We start from the raw sequence: 15,000 nt of genomic DNA, 5'->3' as shown, positions 1-15,000 counted from the left end.
GCACTGGGTCGAGGGACAGGGAGCCCCAGGTCCACGCTTTTCCAAAGAAAGAGAAAGAAGGCCTAGGGAGCGATGGTTTCTGGCACAGGGGGCGTTTCTGCACAGTTCCTGGTGAAAGGCAGTGGCAGCGGGCTGCCGAAGCGTCTACGGCCATACTACCCTGAACACGCCCGATCTCGTCTGATCTCGGAAGCTAAGCAGGGTCAGGCCTGGTTAGTACTTGGATGGGAGACCGCCTGGGAATACCGGGTGCCGTAGGATTTTTCCTCCTTTTGCCTTTCGGCCCCCTGTTTTTATCTCCATTCCAGGGACCGCTGGCTGCTCTTTGTTGCCATTTTTAAACTTGCTTTTCTTTCTAGGCACGCGTTTCTGCCCCGCCCTTCTCGCGCACCCGCACCGCTCAGGGAGGCTTGCAAGAATTTAAAATGGCAAGGCAGTTCACATCGGTCGAAATGCAGCCATGAAAATGCACAAGCTGCCCAGGAGACCTTAAAGGCCTCCTCAGCGGAGATCCGTGTCAAAAATGACCCCTACAGGTAATGGCTGCCGGCAGAAGAATGTGCTTGCACCAGCCCAGAGCACAGCGTGCATTGTGCTGGGGCTGGTAGGGGAGCCCTGGCCCTGCAGCCCCTTGCCGCCACCCCTTTGGGTTGAAAGGGAGGACGCTTTAGGCGCGCTGCGGTGTGAGCCCCGAGGGTCAGGGCAGCAGCTGCCTCTGCATGGGGCTGGGGTTCCCTTTGCGGCACTGGGCCGATGGGCAGGGAGCCCCAGGTCCACGCTTTTCCGAAGAAACAGAAAGAAGGCCTAGGGAGCGATGGTTTCTGGCACAGGGGGCGTTTCTGCACAGTTCCTGGTGAAAGGCAGTGGCAGCGGGCTGACGAAGCGTCTACGGCCATATTACCCTGAACACGCCCCATCTCGTCTGATCTCGGAAGCTAAGCAGGGTCAGGCCTGGTTAGTACTTGGATTGGAGGCTTTTTCCTCCTTTTGCCTTTCGGCCCCCTGTTTTTATCTCCATTCCAGGGACCGCTGGCTGCTCTTTGTTGCCATTTTTAAACTTGCTTTTCTTTCTAGGCACGCGTTTCTACCCCGCCCTTCTCGCGCACCCGCACCACTCAGGGAGGCTTGCAAGAATTTAAAATGGCAAGGCAGTTCACATCGGTCGAAATGCAGCCATGAAAATGCACAAGCTGCCCAGGAGACCTTAAAGGCCTCCTCAGCGGAGATCCGTGTCGAAAATGACCCCTACAGGTAATGGCTGCCGGCAGAAGAATGTGCTTGCACCAGCCCAGAGCACAGCGTGCATTGTGCTGGTAGGGGAGCCCTGGCCCTGCAGCCCCTTGCCGCCACCCCTTTGGGTTGAAAGGGAGGACGCTTTAGGCTTGCTGCGGTGTGAGCCCCTAGGGTCAGGGCAGCAGCTGCCTCTGCATGGGGCTGGGGTTCCCTTTGCGGCACTGGGCCGAGGGGCAGGGAGCCCCAGGTCCACGCTTTTCCGAAGAAAGAGAAAGAAGGCCTAGGGAGCGATGGTTTCTGGCACAGGGGGCGTTTCTGCACAGTTCCTGGTGAAAGGCAGTGGCAGCGGGCTGCCGAAGCGTCTACGGCCATACTACCCTGAACATGCCCGATCTCGTCTGATCTCGGAAGCTAAGCAGGGTCAGGCCTGGTTAGTACTTGGATGGGAGACCGCCTGGGAATACCGGGTGCCGTAGGCTTTTTCCTCCTTTTGCCTTTCGGCCCCCTGTTTTTATCTCCATTCCAGGGACCGCTGGCTGCTCTTTGTTGCCATTTTTAAACTTGCTTTTCTTTCTAGGCACGCGTTTCTACCCCGCCCTTCTCGCGCACCCGCACCGCTCAGGGAGGCTTGCAAGAATTTAAAATGGCAAGGCAGTTCACATCGGTCGAAATGCAGCCATGAAAATGCACAAGCTGCCCAGGAGACCTTAAAGGCCTCCTCAGCGGAGATCCGTGTCGAAAATGACCCCCATGGGTAATGGCTGCCGGCACAAGAATGTGCTTGCACCAGCCCAGAGCACAGCGTGCATTGTGCTGGGGCTGGTAGGGGAGCCCTGGCCCTGCAGCCCCTTGCCGCCACCCCTTTGGGTTGAAAGGGAGGACGCTTTAGGCGCGCTGCGGTGTGAGCCCCGAGGGTCAGGCAACAGCTGCCTCTGCATGGGGCTGGGGTTCCCTTTGCGGCACTGGGTCGAGGGACAGGGAGCCCCAGGTCCACGCTTTTCCAAAGAAAGAGAAAGAAGGCCTAGGGAGCGATGGTTTCTGGCACAGGGGGCGTTTCTGCACAGTTCCTGGTGAAAGGCAGTGGCAGCGGGCTGCCGAAGCATCTACGGCCATACTACCCTGAACACGCCCGATCTCGTCTGATCTCGGAAGCTAAGCAGGGTCAGGCCTGGTTAGTACTTGGATGGGAGACCGCCTGGGAATACCGGGTGCCGTAGGCTTTTTCCTCCTTTTGCCTTTCGGCCCCCTGTTTTTATCTCCATTCCAGGGACCGCTGGCTGCTCTTTGTTGCCATTTTTATACTTGCTTTTCTTTCTAGGCACGCGTTTCTACCCCGCCCTTCTCGCGCACCCGCACCACTCAGGGAGGCTTGCAAGAATTTAAAATGGCAAGGCAGTTCACATCGGTCGAAATGCAGCCATGAAAATGCACAAGCTGCCCAGGAGACCTTAAAGGCCTCCTCAGCGGAGATCCGTGTCAAAAATGACCCCTACAGGTAATGGCTGCCGGCAGAAGAATGTGCTTGCACCAGCCCAGAGCACAGCGTGCATTGTGCTGGGGCTGGTAGGGGAGCCCTGGCCCTGCAGCCCCTTGCCGCCACCCCTTTGGGTTGAAAGGGAGGACGCTTTAGGCGCGCTGCGGTGTGAGCCCCGAGGGTCAGGGCAGCAGCTGCCTCTGCATGGGGCTGGGGTTCCCTTTGCGGCACTGGGCCGATGGGCAGGGAGCCCCAGGTCCACGCTTTTCCGAAGAAACAGAAAGAAGGCCTAGGGAGCGATGGTTTCTGGCACAGGGGGCGTTTCTGCACAGTTCCTGGTGAAAGGCAGTGGCAGCGGGCTGCCGAAGCGTCTACGGCCATATTACCCTGAACACGCCCCATCTCGTCTGATCTCGGAAGCTAAGCAGGGTCAGGCCTGGTTAGTACTTGGATTGGAGGCTTTTTCCTCCTTTTGCCTTTCGGCCCCCTGTTTTTATCTCCATTCCAGGGACCGCTGGCTGCTCTTTGTTGCCATTTTTAAACTTGCTTTTCTTTCTAGGCACGCGTTTCTACCCCGCCCTTCTCGCGCACCCGCACCACTCAGGGAGGCTTGCAAGAATTTAAAATGGCAAGGCAGTTCACATCGGTCGAAATGCAGCCATGAAAATGCACAAGCTGCCCAGGAGACCTTAAAGGCCTCCTCAGCGGAGATCCGTGTCAAAAATGACCCCTACAGGTAATGGCTGCCGGCAGAAGAATGTGCTTGCACCAGCCCAGAGCACAGCGTGCATTGTGCTGGGGCTGGTAGGGGAGCCCTGGCCCTGCAGCCCCTTGCCGCCACCCCTTTGGGTTGAAAGGGAGGACGCTTTAGGCGCGCTGCGGTGTGAGCCCCGAGGGTCAGGGCAGCAGCTGCCTCTGCATGGGGCTGGGGTTCCCTTTGCAGCACTGGGCCGAGGGGCAGGGAGCCCCAGATCCACGCTTTTCCGAAGAAACAGAAAGAAGGCCTAGGGAGCGATGGTTTCTGGCACAGGGGGCGTTTCTGCACAGTTCCTGGTGAAAGGCAGTGGCAGCGGGCTGCCGAAGCGTCTACGGCCATACTACCCTGAACACGCCCGATCTCGTCTGATCTCGGAAGCTAAGCAGGGTCAGGCCTGGTTAGTACTTGGATTGGAGGCTTTTTCCTCCTTTTGCCTTTCGGCCCCCTGTTTTTATCTCCATTCCAGGGACCGCTGGCTGCTCTTTGTTGCCATTTTTAAACTTGCTTTTCTTTCTAGGCACGCGTTTCTGCCCCGCCCTTCTCGCGCACCCGCACCGCTCAGGGAGGCTTGCAAGAATTTAAAATGGCAAGGCAGTTCACATCGGTCGAAATGCAGCCATGAAAATGCACAAGCTGCCCAGGAGACCTTAAAGGCCTCCTCAGCGGAGATCCGTGTCGAAAATGACCCCCATGGGTAATGGCTGCCGGCATAAGAATGTGCTTGCACCAGCCCATAGCACAGCGTGCGTTGTGCTGGGGCTGGTAGGGGAGCCCTGGCCCTGCAGCCCCTTGCCGCCACCCCTTTGAGTTGAAAGGGAGGACGCTTTAGGCGCGCTGCGGTGTGAGCCCCGAGGGTCAGGGCAGCAGCTGCCTCTGCATGGGGCTGGGGTTCCCTTTGCGGCGCTGGGCCGAGGGACAGGGAGCCCCAGGTCCACGCTTTTCCGAAGAAACAGAAAGACGGCCTCGGGAGCGATGGTTTCTGGCACAGGGGGCGTTTCTGCACAGTTCCTGGTGAAAGGCAGTGGCAGCGGGCTGCCGAAGCGTCTACGGCCATACTACCCTGAACACGCCCGATCTCGTCTGATCTCGGAAGCTAAGCAGGGTCAGGCCTGGTTAGTACTTGGATTGGAGGCTTTTTCCTCCTTTTGCCTTTCGGCCCCCTGTTTTTATCTCCATTCCAGGGACCGCTGGCTGCTCTTTGTTGGCGTTTTTAAACTTGCTTTTCTTTCTAGGCATGCGTTTCTACCCCGCCCTTCTCGCGCACCCGCACCACTCAGGGAGGCTTGCAAGAATTTAAAATGGCAAGGCAGTTCACATCGGTCGAAATGCAGCCATGAAAATGCACAAGCTGCCCAGGAGACCTTAAAGGCCTCCTCAGCGGAGATCCGTGTCAAAAATGACCCCTACAGGTAATGGCTGCCGGCAGAAGAATGTGCTTGCACCAGCCCAGAGCACAGCGTGCATTGTGCTGGGGCTGGTAGGGGAGCCCTGGCCCTGCAGCCCCTTGCCGCCACCCCTTTGGGTTGAAAGGGAGGACGCTTTAGGCGCGCTGCGGTGTGAGCCCCGAGGGTCAGGGCAGCAGCTGCCTCTGCATGGGGCTGGGGTTCCCTTTGCGGCACTGGGCCGATGGGCAGGGAGCCCCAGGTCCACGCTTTTCCGAAGAAACAGAAAGAAGGCCTAGGGAGCGATGGTTTCTGGCACAGGGGGCGTTTCTGCACAGTTCCTGGTGAAAGGCAGTGGCAGCGGGCTGCCGAAGCGTCTACGGCCATATTACCCTGAACACGCCCGATCTCGTCTGATCTCGGAAGCTAAGCAGGGTCAGGCCTGGTTAGTACTTGGATTGGAGGCTTTTTCCTCCTTTTGCCTTTCGGCCCCCTGTTTTTATCTCCATTCCAGGGACCGCTGGCTGCTCTTTGTTGCCATTTTTAAACTTGCTTTTCTTTCTAGGCACGCGTTTCTACCCCGCCCTTCTCGCGCACCCGCACCACTCAGGGAGGCTTGCAAGAATTTAAAATGGCAAGGCAGTTCACATCGGTCGAAATGCAGCCATGAAAATGCACAAGCTGCCCAGGAGACCTTAAAGGCCTCCTCAGCGGAGATCCGTGTCAAAAATGACCCCTACAGGTAATGGCTGCCGGCAGAAGAATGTGCTTGCACCAGCCCAGAGCACAGCGTGCATTGTGCTGGTAGGGGAGCCCTGGCCCTGCAGCCCCTTGCCGCCACCCCTTTGGGTTGAAAGGGAGGACGCTTTAGGCTTGCTGCGGTGTGAGCCCCTAGGGTCAGGGCAGCAGCTGCCTCTGCATGGGGCTGGGGTTCCCTTTGCGGCACTGGGCCGAGGGGCAGGGAGCCCCAGGTCCACGCTTTTCCGAAGAAAGAGAAAGAAGGCCTAGGGAGCGATGGTTTCTGGCACAGGGGGCGTTTCTGCACAGTTCCTGGTGAAAGGCAGTGGCAGCGGGCTGCCAAAGCGTCTACGGCCATACTACCCTGAACACGCCCGATCTCGTCTGATCTCGGAAGCTAAGCAGGGTCAGGCCTGGTTAGTACTTGGATGGGAGACCACCTGGGAATACCGGGTGCCGTAGGCTTTTTCCTCCTTTTGCCTTTCGGCCCCCTGTTTTTATCTCCATTCCAGGGACCGCTGGCTGCTCTTTGTTGCCGTTTTTAAACTTGCTTTTCTTTCTAGGCACGCGTTTCTGCCCCGCCCTTCTCGCGCACCCGCACTGCTCAGGGAGGCTTGCAAGAATTTAAAATGGCAAGGCAGTTCACATCGGTCGAAATGCAGCCATGAAAATGCACAAGCTGCCCAGGAGACCTTAAAGGCCTCCTCAGCGGAGATCCGTGTCGAAAATGACCCCCATGGGTAATGGCTGCCGGCACAAGAATGTGCTTGCACCAGCCCAGAGCACAGCGTGCATTGTGCTGGGGCTGGTAGGGGAGCCCTGGCCCTGCAGCCCCTTGCCGCCACCCCTTTGGGTTGAAAGGGAGGACGCTTTAGGCGCGCTGCGGTGTGAGCCCCGAGGGTCAGGGCAGCAGCTGCCTCTGCATGGGGCTGGGGTTCCCTTTGCGGCACTGGGCCGAGGGGCAGGGAACCCCAGGTCCACGCTTTTCCGAAGAAACAGAAAGAAGGCCTAGGGGGCGATGGTTTCTGGCACAGGGGGCGTTTCTGCACAGTTCCTGGTGAAAGGCAGTGGCAGCGGGCTGCCGAAGCGTCTACGGCCATACTACCCTGAACACGCCCGATGTCGTCTGATCTCGGAAGCTAAGCAGGGTCAGGCCTGGTTAGTACTTGGATTGGAGGCTTTTTCCTCCTTTTGCCTTTCGGCCCCCTGTTTTTATCTCCATTCCAGGGACCGCTGGCTGCTCTTTGTTGCCATTTTTATACTTGCTTTTCTTTCTAGGCACGCGTTTCTACCCCGCCCTTCTCGCGCACCCGCACCACTCAGGGAGGCTTGCAAGAATTTAAAATGGCAAGGCAGTTCACATCGGTCGAAATGCAGCCATGAAAATGCACAAGCTGCCCAGGAGACCTTAAAGGCCTCCTCAGCGGAGATCCGTGTCAAAAATGACCCCTACAGGTAATGGCTGCCGGCAGAAGAATGTGCTTGCACCAGCCCAGAGCACAGCGTGCATTGTGCTGGGGCTGGTAGGGGAGCCCTGGCCCTGCAGCCCCTTGCCGCCACCCCTTTGGGTTGAAAGGGAGGACGCTTTAGGCGCGCTGCGGTGTGAGCCCCGAGGGTCAGGGCAGCAGCTGCCTCTGCATGGGGCTGGGGTTCCCTTTGCGGCACTGGGCCGATGGGCAGGGAGCCCCAGGTCCACGCTTTTCCGAAGAAACAGAAAGAAGGCCTAGGGAGCGATGGTTTCTGGCACAGGGGGCGTTTCTGCACAGTTCCTGGTGAAAGGCAGTGGCAGCGGGCTGCCGAAGCGTCTACGGCCATATTACCCTGAACACGCCCCATCTCGTCTGATCTCGGAAGCTAAGCAGGGTCAGGCCTGGTTAGTACTTGGATTGGAGGCTTTTTCCTCCTTTTGCCTTTCGGCCCCCTGTTTTTATCTCCATTCCAGGGACCGCTGGCTGCTCTTTGTTGCCATTTTTAAACTTGCTTTTCTTTCTAGGCACGCGTTTCTACCCCGCCCTTCTCGCGCACCCGCACCACTCAGGGAGGCTTGCAAGAATTTAAAATGGCAAGGCAGTTCACATCGGTCGAAATGCAGCCATGAAAATGCACAAGCTGCCCAGGAGACCTTAAAGGCCTCCTCAGCGGAGATCCGTGTCAAAAATGACCCCTACAGGTAATGGCTGCCGGCAGAAGAATGTGCTTGCACCAGCCCAGAGCACAGCGTGCATTGTGCTGGGGCTGGTAGGGGAGCCCTGGCCCTGCAGCCCCTTGCCGCCACCCCTTTGGGTTGAAAGGGAGGACGCTTTAGGCGCGCTGCGGTGTGAGCCCCGAGGGTCAGGGCAGCAGCTGCCTCTGCATGGGGCTGGGGTTCCCTTTGCAGCACTGGGCCGAGGGGCAGGGAGCCCTAGGTCCACGCTTTTCCGAAGAAACAGAAAGAAGGCCTAGGGAGCGATGGTTTCTGGCACAGGGGGCGTTTCTGCACAGTTCCTGGTGAAAGGCAGTGGCAGCGGGCTGCCGAAGCGTCTACGGCCATACTACCCTGAACACGCCCGATCTCGTCTGATCTCGGAAGCTAAGCAGGGTCAGGCCTGGTTAGTACTTGGATTGGAGGCTTTTTCCTCCTTTTGCCTTTCGGCCCCCTGTTTTTATCTCCATTCCAGGGACCGCTGGCTGCTCTTTGTTGCCATTTTTAAACTTGCTTTTCTTTCTAGGCACGCGTTTCTGCCCCGCCCTTCTCGCGCACCCGCACCGCTCAGGGAGGCTTGCAAGAATTTAAAATGGCAAGGCAGTTCACATCGGTCGAAATGCAGCCATGAAAATGCACAAGCTGCCCAGGAGACCTTAAAGGCCTCCTCAGCGGAGATCCGTGTCGAAAATGACCCCCATGGGTAATGGCTGCCGGCATAAGAATGTGCTTGCACCAGCCCATAGCACAGCGTGCGTTGTGCTGGGGCTGGTAGGGGAGCCCTGGCCCTGCAGCCCCTTGCCGCCACCCCTTTGAGTTGAAAGGGAGGACGCTTTAGGCGCGCTGCGGTGTGAGCCCCGAGGGTCAGGGCAGCAGCTGCCTCTGCATGGGGCTGGGGTTCCCTTTGCGGCGCTGGGCCGAGGGACAGGGAGCCCCAGGTCCACGCTTTTCCGAAGAAACAGAAAGACGGCCTCGGGAGCGATGGTTTCTGGCACAGGGGGCGTTTCTGCACAGTTCCTGGTGAAAGGCAGTGGCAGCGGGCTGCCGAAGCGTCTACGGCCATACTACCCTGAACACGCCCGATCTCGTCTGATCTCGGAAGCTAAGCAGGGTCAGGCCTGGTTAGTACTTGGATTGGAGGCTTTTTCCTCCTTTTGCCTTTCGGCCCCCTGTTTTTATCTCCATTCCAGGGACCGCTGGCTGCTCTTTGTTGCCATTTTTAAACTTGCTTTTCTTTCTAGGCACGCGTTTCTACCCCGCCCTTCTCGCGCACCCGCACCACTCAGGGAGGCTTGCAAGAATTTAAAATGGCAAGACAGTTCACATCGGTCGAAATGCAGCCATGAAAATGCACAAGCTGCCCAGGAGACCTTAAAGGCCTCCTCAGCGGAGATCCGTGTCGAAAATGACCCCCACGGGTAATGGCTGCCGGCACAAGAATGTGCTTGCAGCAGCCCAGAGCACAGCGTGCATTGTGCTGGTAGGGGAGCCCTGGCCCTGCAGCCCCTTGCCGCCACCCCTTTGGGTTGAAAGGGAGGACGCTTTAGGCTTGCTGCGGTGTGAGCCCCTAGGGTCAGGGCAGCAGCTGCCTCTGCATGGGGCTGGGGTTCCCTTTGCGGCGCTGGGCCAAGGGGCAGGGAGCCCCAGGTCAACGCTTTTCCGAAGAAAGAGAAAGAAGGCCTAGGGAGCGATGGTTTCTGGCACAGGGGGCGTTTCTGCACAGTTCCTGGTGAAAGGCAGTGGCAGCGGGCTGCCGAAGCGTCTACGGCCATACTACCCTGAACACGCCCGATCTCGTCTGATCTCGGAAGCTAAGCAGGGTCAGGCCTGGTTAGTACTTGGATGGGAGACCGCCTGGGAATACCGGGTGCCGTAGGCTTTTTCCTCCTTTTGCCTTTCGGCCCCCTGTTTTTATCTCCATTCCAGGGACCGCTGGCTGCTCTTTGTTCCCATTTTTATACTTGCTTTTCTTTCTAGGCACGCGTTTCTACCCCGCCCTTCTCGCGCACCCGCACTACTCAGGGAGGCTTGCAAGAATTTAAAATGGCAAGGCAGTTCACATCGGTCGAAATGCAGCCATGAAAATGCACAAGCTGCCCAGGAGACCTTAAAGGCCTCCTCAGCGGAGATCCGTGTCAAAAATGACCCCTACAGGTAATGGCTGCCGGCAGAAGAATGTGCTTGCACCAGCCCAGAGCACAGCGTGCATTGTGCTGGGGCTGGTAGGGGAGCCCTGGCCCTGCAGCCCCTTGCCGCCACCCCTTTGGGTTGAAAGGGAGGACGCTTTAGGCGCGCTGCGGTGTGAGCCCCGAGGGTCAGGGCAGCAGCTGCCTCTGCATGGGGCTGGGGTTCCCTTTGCGGCACTGGGCCGATGGGCAGGGAGCCCCAGGTCCACGCTTTTCCGAAGAAACAGAAAGAAGGCCTAGGGAGCGATGGTTTCTGGCACAGGGGGCGTTTCTGCACAGTTCCTGGTGAAAGGCAGTGGCAGCGGGCTGCCGAAGCGTCTACGGCCATATTACCCTGAACACGCCCCATCTCGTCTGATCTCGGAAGCTAAGCAGGGTCAGGCCTGGTTAGTACTTGGATTGGAGGCTTTTTCCTCCTTTTGCCTTTCGGCCCCCTGTTTTTATCTCCATTCCAGGGACCGCTGGCTGCTCTTTGTTGCCATTTTTAAACTTGCTTTTCTTTCTAGGCACGCGTTTCTACCCCGCCCTTCTCGCGCACCCGCACCACTCAGGGAGGCTTGCAAGAATTTAAAATGGCAAGGCAGTTCACATCGGTCGAAATGCAGCCATGAAAATGCACAAGCTGCCCAGGAGACCTTAAAGGCCTCCTCAGCGGAGATCCGTGTCAAAAATGACCCCTACAGGTAATGGCTGCCGGCAGAAGAATGTGCTTGCACCAGCCCAGAGCACAGCGTGCATTGTGCTGGGGCTGGTAGGGGAGCCCTGGCCCTGCAGCCCCTTGCCGCCACCCCTTTAGGTTGAAAGGGAGGACGTTTTAGGCGCGCTGCGGTGTGAGCCCCGAGGGTCAGGCAACAGCTGCCTCTGCATGGGGCTGGGGTTCCCTTTGCGGCGCTGGGCCAAGGGGCAGGGAGCCCCAGGTCAACGCTTTTCCGAAGAAAGAGAAAGAAGGCCTAGGGAGCGATGGTTTCTGGCACAGGGGGCGTTTCTGCACAGTTCCTGGTGAAAGGCAGTGGCAGCGGGCTGCCGAAGCGTCTACGGCCATACTACCCTGAACACGCCCGATCTCGTCTGATCTCGGAAGCTAAGCAGGGTCAGGCCTGGTTAGTACTTGGATTGGAGGCTTTTTCCTCCTTTTGCCTTTCGGCCCCCTGTTTTTATCTCCATTCCAGGGACCGCTGGCTGCTCTTTGTTGCCATTTTTAAACTTGCTTTTCTTTCTAGGCACGCGTTTCTGCCCCGCCCTTCTCGCGCACCCGCACCGCTCAGGGAGGCTTGCAAGAATTTAAAATGGCAAGGCAGTTCACATCGGTCGAAATGCAGCCATGAAAATGCACAAGCTGCCCAGGAGACCTTAAAGGCCTCCTCAGCGGAGATCTGTGTCGAAAATGACCCCCATGGGTAATGGCTGCCGGCATAAGAATGTGCTTGCACCAGCCCAGAGCACAGCGTGCATTGTGCTGGGGCTGGTAGGAGAGCCCTGGCCCTGCAGCCCCTTGCCGCCACCCCTTTGGGTTGAAAGGGAGGACGCTTTAGGCTTGCTGCGGTGTGAGCCCCGAGGGTCAGGCAACAACTGCCTCTGCATGGGGCTGGGGTTCCCTTTGCGGCGCTGGGCCGAGGGGCAGGGAGCCCCAGGTCCACGCTTTTCCGAAGAAACAGAAAGAAGGCCTAGGGAGCGATGGTTTCTGGCACAGGGGGCGTTTCTGCACAGTTCCTGGTGAAATGCAGTGGCAGCGGGCTGCCGAAGCGTCTACGGCCATACTACCCTGAACACACCCGATCTCGTCTGATCTCGGAAGCTAAGCAGGGTCAGACCTGGTTAGTACTTGGATTGGAGGCTTTTTCCTCCTTTTGCCTTTCGGCCCCCTGTTTTTATCTCCATTCCAGGGACCGCTGGCTGCTCTTTGTTGCCGTTTTTAAACTTGCTTTTCTTTCTAGGCACGCGTTTCTACCCCGCCCTTCTCGCGCACCCGCACCGCTCAGGGAGGCTTGCAAGAATTTAAAATGGCAAGGCAGTTCACATCGGTCGAAATGCAGCCATGAAAATGCACAAGCTGCCCAGGAGACCTTAAAGGCCTCCTCAGCGGAGATCCGTGTCGAAAATGACCCCCATGGGTAATGGCTGCCGGCACAAGAATGTGCTTGCACCAGCCCAGAGCACAGCGTGCATTGTGCTGGGGCTGGTAGGGGAGCCCTGGCCCTGCAGCCCCTTGCCGCCACCCCTTTGAGTTGAAAGGGAGGACGCTTTAGGCGCGCTGCGGTGTGAGCCCCGAGGGTCAGGGCAGCAGCTGCCTCTGCATGGGGCTGGGGTTCCCTTTGCGGCACTGGGCCGATGGGCAGGGAGCCCCAGGTCCACGCTTTTCCGAAGAAACAGAAAGAAGGCCTAGGGAGCGATGGTTTCTGGCACAGGGGGCGTTTCTGCACAGTTCCTGGTGAAAGGCAGTGGCAGCGGGCTGCCGAAGCGTCTACGGCCATATTACCCTGAACACGCCCCATCTCGTCTGATCTCGGAAGCTAAGCAGGGTCAGGCCTGGTTAGTACTTGGATTGGAGGCTTTTTCCTCCTTTTGCCTTTCGGCCCCCTGTTTTTATCTCCATTCCAGGGACCGCTGGCTGCTCTTTGTTGCCATTTTTAAACTTGCTTTTCTTTCTAGGCACGCGTTTCTACCCCGCCCTTCTCGCGCACCCGCACCACTCAGGGAGGCTTGCAAGAATTTAAAATGGCAAGGCAGTTCACATCGGTCGAAATGCAGCCATGAAAATGCACAAGCTGCCCAGGAGACCTTAAAGGCCTCCTCAGCGGAGATCCGTGTCAAAAATGACCCCTACAGGTAATGGCTGCCGGCAGAAGAATGTGCTTGCACCAGCCCAGAGCACAGCGTGCATTGTGCTGGGGCTGGTAGGGGAGCCCTGGCCCTGCAGCCCCTTGCCGCCACCCCTTTAGGTTGAAAGGGAGGACGTTTTAGGCGCGCTGCGGTGTGAGCCCCGAGGGTCAGGCAACAGCTGCCTCTGCATGGGGCTGGGGTTCCCTTTGCGGCGCTGGGCCAAGGGGCAGGGAGCCCCAGGTCAACGCTTTTCCGAAGAAAGAGAAAGAAGGCCTAGGGAGCGATGGTTTCTGGCACAGGGGGCGTTTCTGCACAGTTCCTGGTGAAAGGCAGTGGCAGCGGGCTGCCGAAGCGTCTACGGCCATACTACCCTGAACACGCCCGATCTCGTCTGATCTCGGAAGCTAAGCAGGGTCAGGCCTGGTTAGTACTTGGATTGGAGGCTTTTTCCTCCTTTTGCCTTTCGGCCCCCTGTTTTTATCTCCATTCCAGGGACCGCTGGCTGCTCTTTGTTGCCATTTTTAAACTTGCTTTTCTTTCTAGGCACGCGTTTCTGCCCCGCCCTTCTCGCGCACCCGCACCGCTCAGGGAGGCTTGCAAGAATTTAAAATGGCAAGGCAGTTCACATCGGTCGAAATGCAGCCATGAAAATGCACAAGCTGCCCAGGAGACCTTAAAGGCCTCCTCAGCGGAGATCTGTGTCGAAAATGACCCCCATGGGTAATGGCTGCCGGCATAAGAATGTGCTTGCACCAGCCCAGAGCACAGCGTGCATTGTGCTGGGGCTGGTAGGGGAGCCCTGGCCCTGCAGCCCCTTGCCGCCACCCCTTTGGGTTGAAAGGGAGGACGCTTTAGGCTTGCTGCGGTGTGAGCCCCGAGGGTCAGGCAACAACTGCCTCTGCATGGGGCTGGGGTTCCCTTTGCGGCGCTGGGCCGAGGGGCAGGGAGCCCCAGGTCCACGCTTTTCCGAAGAAACAGAAAGAAGGCCTAGGGAGCGATGGTTTCTGGCACAGGGGGCGTTTCTGCACAGTTCCTGGTGAAATGCAGTGGCAGCGGGCTGCCGAAGCGTCTACGGCCATACTACCCTGAACACACCCGATCTCGTCTGATCTCGGAAGCTAAGCAGGGTCAGACCTGGTTAGTACTTGGATTGGAGGCTTTTTCCTCCTTTTGCCTTTCGGCCCCCTGTTTTTATCTCCATTCCAGGGACCGCTGGCTGCTCTTTGTTGCCGTTTTTAAACTTGCTTTTCTTTCTAGGCACGCGTTTCTACCCCGCCCTTCTCGCGCACCCGCACCGCTCAGGGAGGCTTGCAAGAATTTAAAATGGCAAGGCAGTTCACATCGGTCGAAATGCAGCCATGAAAATGCACAAGCTGCCCAGGAGACCTTAAAGGCCTCCTCAGCGGAGATCCGTGTCGAAAATGACCCCCATGGGTAATGGCTGCCGGCACAAGAATGTGCTTGCACCAGCCCAGAGCACAGCGTGCATTGTGCTGGGGCTGGTAGGGGAGCCCTGGCCCTGCAGCCCCTTGCCGCCACCCCTTTGAGTTGAAAGGGAGGACGCTTTAGGCGCGCTGCGGTGTGAGCCCCGAGTGTCAGGCAACAGCTGCCTCTGCATGGGGCTGGGGTTCCCTTTGCGGCACTGGGCCGAGGGGCAGGGAGCTCCAGGTCCACGCTTTTCCGAAGAAACAGAAAGAAGGCCTAGGGAGCGATGGTTTCTAGCACAGGGGGCGTTTCTGCACAGTTCGTGGTGAAAGGCAGTGGCAGCGGGCTGCTGAAGTGTCTACGGCCATACTACCCTGAACACGCCCGATCTCGTCTGATCTCGGAAGCTAAGCAGGATCAGGCCTGGTTAGTACTTGGATGGGAGACCGCCTGGGAATACCGGGTGCCGTAGGCTTTTTCCTCCTTTTGCCTTTCGGCCCCCTGTTTTTATCTCCATTCCAGGGACCGCTGGCTGCTCTTTGTTGCCATTTTTAAACTTGCTTTTCTTTCTAGGCACGCGTTTCTACCCCGCCCTTCTCGCGCACCCGCACCGCTCAGGGAGGCTTGCAAGAATTTAAAATGGCAAGGCAGTTCAAATCGGTCGAAATGCAGCCATGAAAATGCACAAGCTGCCCAGGAGACATTAAAGGCCTCCTCAGCGGAGATCCGTGTCGAAAATGACCCCCACGGGTAATGGCTGCCGGCACAAGAATGTGCTTGCACCAGCCCAGAGCACAGCGTGC

General features: G+C 58.1%; 6 non-coding genes across 6 annotated transcripts; all 6 read left to right on the top strand.

Annotated features, from left to right (window-relative positions):
- The first annotated feature begins 142 nt into the window (after positions 1-142).
- On the top strand, positions 143-261 carry LOC133389850 (5S ribosomal RNA). Its single transcript, XR_009764166.1, has one exon. It is a non-coding gene; the product is annotated as a 5S ribosomal RNA (ribosomal RNA).
- A 1,332-nt stretch (positions 262-1,593) lies between these two features.
- Positions 1,594-1,712, top strand: LOC133389841 (5S ribosomal RNA). The gene has a single exon (XR_009764161.1). It is a non-coding gene; the product is annotated as a 5S ribosomal RNA (ribosomal RNA).
- A 622-nt stretch (positions 1,713-2,334) lies between these two features.
- LOC133389848 (5S ribosomal RNA) lies at positions 2,335-2,453 on the top strand. Its single transcript, XR_009764164.1, has one exon. It is a non-coding gene; the product is annotated as a 5S ribosomal RNA (ribosomal RNA).
- A 3,477-nt stretch (positions 2,454-5,930) lies between these two features.
- On the top strand, positions 5,931-6,049 carry LOC133389857 (5S ribosomal RNA). Its single transcript, XR_009764174.1, has one exon. It is a non-coding gene; the product is annotated as a 5S ribosomal RNA (ribosomal RNA).
- A 3,477-nt stretch (positions 6,050-9,526) lies between these two features.
- LOC133389906 (5S ribosomal RNA) lies at positions 9,527-9,645 on the top strand. The gene has a single exon (XR_009764214.1). It is a non-coding gene; the product is annotated as a 5S ribosomal RNA (ribosomal RNA).
- A 4,908-nt stretch (positions 9,646-14,553) lies between these two features.
- Positions 14,554-14,672, top strand: LOC133389852 (5S ribosomal RNA). The gene has a single exon (XR_009764168.1). It is a non-coding gene; the product is annotated as a 5S ribosomal RNA (ribosomal RNA).
- The last annotated feature ends 328 nt before the right edge of the window (positions 14,673-15,000 follow it).

The sequence above is a fragment of the Rhineura floridana genome, chromosome 7 (genome assembly GCF_030035675.1).
Source record: "Rhineura floridana isolate rRhiFlo1 chromosome 7, rRhiFlo1.hap2, whole genome shotgun sequence".
Lineage (NCBI taxonomy): Eukaryota > Metazoa > Chordata > Lepidosauria > Squamata > Rhineuridae > Rhineura > Rhineura floridana.
Note: the sequence above shows the minus strand (reverse complement) of the source record. Positions and strands in the feature narration are given on the sequence as shown.